The following is a 6,672-nucleotide window of genomic DNA, read 5'->3' as shown; positions in this document are numbered from 1 at the left end:
AGTTAAATACTCACTAAGACGGTTATACCACATGCGCCCAGATTGGTTCAAACCATATAATGATCTTTGCAATTTAATTGAATACATTTCTCGAGATTTTGAATTACATGATTTAGGCATCGCAAATCCTTCAGAAATTTTCATGTATATCTCATTATCAAGTGATCCATAAAGGTAGGCTGTAACCACATCAATCAAATGCATTACAAGTTGCTCATGGACTGTGAAACTAATGAGATAACGCAATGTTATTGCATCCATAACGGGTGAGTATGTCTCTTCATAGTCGACGTCAGACCTTTGAGAAAATCCTTGTGCAACAAGGCGTGCTTTATACCTTTGTATTTCATTTTTCTCATTTCTTTTTCGCAAAAAAATCCATTTGTAACCAACAAGTTTAATACCATTAGGTGTTTGAACTATAGGTCCAAAAACTTCACGCTTGGCAAGTGAATTCAACTCTGATTGAATTGCTTCTTGTCATTTTAGCCAATCATTTTGTTGTCGACATTCTATAACAGATTGAGGTTCATTATTCTCATTATCTTGCATTATATTTGTGGTAACATTATATGCAAAGACATAATCAACCACTATTTCTGATCGATTGATATTAGTTTCAACATCTCTTAAATTTATGGATAGTTCATTATTTCCTTGAGTTTCAAGTTCATTGATTCTTTCATGAATATCAGACTTATTCAAATTTTGAACTTCCATATGATATTCTTTCATAGTGTCATCTTGACATTTAATCTTTCTTTTTCTAGGATTTTGATCCTTAGACCCCAATGGTCTACCACGCTTTAGGTGTGTTTTTGACTCATTAGCTATGACACTAGTGGATGGTCCTTTAGGGACATCAATTCGAATTGGGACATTCTCTGCAGGAATATGTGATTTAGTAATCCTTTTCAAATCTGTAAATGCGTCTGGCATTTGATTTGCAATTTTCTGCAGATGAATAATCTTTTGTACTTCTTGTTCGCAAGTAGAAGAATATGGATCAAGATGAGACAATGATAAATTTTTCCACAAAATTTCTCGTTTTATTTCACTATTCTCTCCCCCTAATTTTGGGAAAACTGTCTCATCAAACCGACAATCTGCAAATCTAGCAGTAAACATGTCTCCAGTCAATGGTTCAAGATAGCGAATAATGGAGGGTGACTCAAACCCAACATATATTCCTAACCTTCTTTGAGAGCCCATCTTAGTGCGGTTTGGTGGTGCCACAGGCACATATACAGCACTTCCAAAAATTCTTAGATGGGATATATTAGGTTCTTGACCCATAACCAATTGCAATGGAGAAACCTTATGATAACTTGTCGGTCTGAGACGAATAAGTGTTGCAGCATGCAAAATTGCATGTCCCCACACAGAAGTGGGCAACTTAGTTTTCATAAGCAATGGTCTTGCTATTAATTGCAAACGTTTAATTAATGACTCAGCGAGACCATTCTGAGTATGAACATGAGCAACGGAGTGTTCAACTCTTATCCCAATTGCTAAACAATAATCATTAAATGATTGGGATGAAAACTCTGCAGCATTATCAAGACGAATGGACTTGATCTGATTATCAGGAAAGTGTGCCCTTAACCTTATTATTTGTGCAAATAATTTTGCAAATGCCAAGTTACGAGATGACAATAGGCACACATGAGACCATCTAGAAGAAGCATCTATTAGAACCATAAAATATCTAAATGACCCACTAGGTGGGTGAATAGGTCCACAAATATCCCCATGTATACGTTCCAAGAACGCAGGGGACTCAATCTTAACTTTCATTGGTGATGGTCTCACAATTAACTTGCCTTGATAACAAGCAGTACAAGAAAATTCACCATTTAAAAGAACTTCTAGGTCTTTTAGTGGATGTCCATTCGAATTTTCTATAATTCGTCTCATCATTATTGACCCAGGATGTCCTAGACGATCATGCCAAAGTACAAATGTATTGGAATCAGTAAACTTCTTATTTACTATAAAATGTGCCTCAATTGCACTAATTTTTGTCCAATACAAGCCAGAAGATAAAGCAGGGAACTTTTCTATAACACATGTCTGCCCAGAGACATACTTGGTGATACCAAGATATTCAAGATTTATTTCATCCATTGATTGGATATGATAACCATTTTCACGGATATCTTTAAAACTCAACAAGTTTCTCTTAGATTTTGGAGAAAACATAGCATTATTAATGATGAGTTTAGTTCCCTTGGGCAAAATTACAATGGCTCTTCCAAAACCCTCAATCATATTAGTACTACCAAAAATTGTAGTAACATTTATTTTACCCATACTTAAATGAGAAAAATATTTCTTATTGTTGAATATCGTATGTGTTGTACCAGAATCAATCAAACAAATATCTTCAAATTTCGATAATATGTTCTTAGAATTATCCGTATCTTCACATGAAATGACATACACAAAATAAATATATATTAAATATTAGTGTTGTCAAAAGGGTACAATATATTCAAAGGAATAAATTAATAATTAAATATTAGAAATTGAGCCTTAATTTATTGTTTCCTCTAAGTCAAAAATGAGTTGTTAGGAAATTAAAATAAAATCATTATTTAATCCTAGTTAATAACAGACTGCATGTTTTTAACATTAGATCAAATTAAAGACCTAATATAATACAAACACATGATAAATTCTAGTTAATATCAGAATTTATGTTTTTAACATTAGATCAAGTTAAAGACCTAATATAAAACAAACACGTGATAAACTTTAGTATTTGACTAAACTATCATATTAGAATCATATAAATAAATCATTGAAAAATATATATTATTTTATTAAGAATTAAGGAACAAGCTAATGAACGACTAAACTAATTTAAAATACTAATACTCATGCAAACAACGATCGTTACATGAAATTTATTAATAAATACTACCCAAAAAAAATATCACTCTTCCATGTTCACAGAACCATCACCAATTAAGTGATCTTTTTCCTTCAGGATGTGCGAAGAAATTTGCTACATCCAAGTGCGTGATGTCAACTTGATTTTCAGAGATAAAATTTGCCTCAGGATTTTTGTCTTTCTTCTTTAGTGATTCTTGATAAAGCTCAACCAAGTGTTTGGGAGTACGACAATCACGTGCATAATGACCTTTTCCACCACATCGAAAACAACCTTCCCTAGTTGCTTCACGTTTCTCATCCTTTCTTTTTTCCTTTTTATTTGATGAATGATTAATGCCAAGAATAGAATTACGTTCTTGACCATAATCACGACCACGACCACGTCCACGGCCACGTCAACGACCACGATTAGGACCGCGACCTTTTCCACGCCTAGCATGGTGGATGTATGCCTCATTCACTTCAGGAAGTGGTTCAGATCCAGTAGGTCGATTCTCATGATTTTTCAATAATAAATCATTATTTTGCTCGGCCACAAGAAGATGAGAAATTAGTTCAGAATACTTTTTGAAACCTTTCTCTCGATATTGTTGCTGCAAGAGCACATTCGAGGCATGGAAAGTGGAGAACGTCTTTTCCATCATATCAATCTCACTAACCGTTTCTCCACATAATTTCAATTGAGAAGTGATTCTGAACATGGCAGAATTATACTCATGTATAGACTTAAAGTCTTGTAGCCTTAGATGCATCCAATCATATCGTGCCTTTGGATGTATGACCATCTTCAAGTGGTCAAATCTTTCTTTTAGGTTTTTCCACAAAACAAGTGGATCCTTAACTGTCAGATATTCGATTTTCAGAATCTCGTCAAGATGATGACGCAAGAATATCATTGCTCGTGCACAGTTTTGATTTGATGCCTTATTTTCTTCTTTTATGGTGTCTCCAAGACCCATTGCATCAAGGTGGATTTTAGCATCCAACACCCATGAGAGGTAGTTCCTGCCCGAACTTTGAAGGGCAGTGAACTCTAGTTTTGTAAGATTGGCCATTAAAATTAAAAACAAAAGAATAAATAATACCTCTATTAATTCTTCAAATCTAACCTTCACTTTTGAGAAATTAGAGTCTCGTGCTGATAACGTGTTATAAAACTATAGAATAAGAAGAAGAAACTAGGGGGAAAAGAAGAGAAGACTTGTTATTTCTCTTGATGAATTAATTTACAATGAAGAGGAGCACTCTATTTATAGGAGAAATCTAACTTGGTCCCCAAGTAGAAGGACTCTTTAACCATATCCTAAAAAGGACTCAACATGATAGACATTCACTATAATACAAATACTTTATAACAGAAGATTTAATTTGTTTTAAATTTTAAATTTAAAATTTTTAAAGATGATATAAACATTAAATTTCTATTTGTTTTTAAATTTAATTTTTAACCATAAAAATTTAAAACTAGAAAACGCAAAAATTTTAACTGCCATTACACGGTTTTTTTTTGGGGGGGGGGGATTTCAAATCCATTTTTGATTTTTAATTTTTAAAAAGACTACTGATTCAAAATATTTTTAACTGCATACTTTTTTAAAAAAATACTGTTTTTGTTTTTATGAATAATTATTTGGATTATAATGACATACAATCAACCAATCGCAACAAAACTAATAACTAAAAGAAATTGGTGAGAAAAGAGAATTGGGAAGTAAAAGTCGTGGTGGTTTCAAACTCTATTTCTATCTTTTGGGTTTTATAAGCATTTAAAATTACAAAAAAGAAACATTGTCATAAATCTACTTTTTTTTTTGCCGTGGTTTTTGAGTATCGCTTTGGGAACCCGACTAGCTGTACTCACTAGGTCTCGCTGTTTCAAGACGGGTGCACCACGATTAATATCACGGGACCTGGAGACGCAGCCGGTTTGTAATGCCTCCAGTGGCCCTGTTGGGGCTCGAACTGGCGACCTGAAGGACTTTGTCCTCAGGCCTTTACCAGCCGAGCTACCCTCAGGGTTTCATAAATCACTATCACCTTAATAAAACTGTCATAAATATAGTATTTTTTAATAAAATTGAAATCAAATTTCAAATTCAAACCATATAAATGTCATTTTTTTAAAATTAATTATCAGTTATCTTATTTCAAAAACTTAAAAGATAACAACATTCTACAAACTTTTCATATTTAAAAATCATTACATTTTTTTTTCAAATACGATTTTATATTATTTATTTTTCTTAATTGCTTTTTTTAAAAAAGTTTACCTACGTATTTTTAGCTATTTCTTTGTTAATGTTTTTATTATTCTTATTCTTTTCGTTAATTATTTTAGTAACATACAACTTGTGTTATTTTTTTGTGATGATTTTTAAAAAGTAATAATTTACAAAAAAAAACAAGTGAAATTTTACTTGAATACAAAGTGTTGTATCTCCGCACTGATCACACCAAAGTTTTTCTTGAAGCATTGATATTATAAGCCTCTTATCTATATAAGACTTGAACATCTATATAAAATCAAAATCTGTGATGACATAGACTCTTAGTTAAATTTAACAAAAACGTGAGATCATATCATAATTTTTTTTATTTGATTAAATTATATTTGATCATTAATATATAAAAGAAATGACTTAATTGTTGGGTATATGAAGGAGTGATTATGGAGTCATGCGGAAGCTTATAATTTGTAAATCATGTGGTTAATAAATCAGATAGCAAAAACTTATACTAAAAATCAAAATATTATATATCAAAACTAATAACAAGAAAAACACTGAAACTATAGAGAGAATAAATCTCCCCATAAATAAAAGTTTGTAAGTGACTACATTGTTGATGTTATTGTTCTGTTGTGTTAGAAGAAACAAGTCTATATTTATAGAGTTTTAAAACCTTTTCCTACTAAAAAATTACTAGCTACTCCAGAACTTTTTCCTACTCAAAAACTTTTTCTAAAAGAAAGGAATAAACCAAATATAAATGAATATTATATTTTCCTTTCAAGAAAAGTAAAAACATTTATGGTAATGTTTTATTTTTTCTTTAAGGAAAAATAAATCTTAAATTATGGTAAGAAAATCAGAGTAAAACCCTAACAAATCTCCCCCTTTGACTGAATTTTCTTGACAAAGCTTGATATGTCTTCTTCGTTGCATGATAATCTTGTTCTTCACAAAATATTCATCATCGTTCATTGCATGATAATCTTGTTCTTCACAAAATATTCATCATCGTTCCTTCCCATGGTAAAAATGAAGTTTAAAATATATGGTTAAAATGGATTTAAAATATTTGTTTTTATTCTTAAAAGTTGCAGCAACAGGAGTGTTGAAATTGGTTGGAACTTCTTTTCCACATGTAGCTTGACAAAAAGTTCATTATTATCAAATTGATTACAAATTAATTTAAAGCCACTTGAACCTGTCTTCAACTTTATTGAAGCATTAGATCATTGACCATTGGATCTTTGAACCATGTGCTCTGATACCAATTATTGAGTCATAGGATCGTTGAACAATGTGCTCTGATACCACTTGTTGAGCCATAGGATCGTTAAACCATGTGCTCTGATATCACTTGTTGAGGATATGAAGGGTTGAATATGGCGTCATACGAAAGTTTACAATAAGCAAATCATATGATTGATAAATCAGATAGCAAAAACTTATACTAAACATCAAAATATCATTATACCAAAACTAATATAAAGAAAACATTGAAACTGTAGAGATAATAAATCTCCCTATAAACAAAAGTTTGTAAGTG

Source organism: Solanum pennellii, chromosome 3 (genome assembly GCF_001406875.1).
Source record: "Solanum pennellii chromosome 3, SPENNV200".
Classification (NCBI taxonomy): domain Eukaryota; kingdom Viridiplantae; phylum Streptophyta; class Magnoliopsida; order Solanales; family Solanaceae; genus Solanum; species Solanum pennellii.
This window is presented reverse-complemented; position numbering follows the sequence as displayed.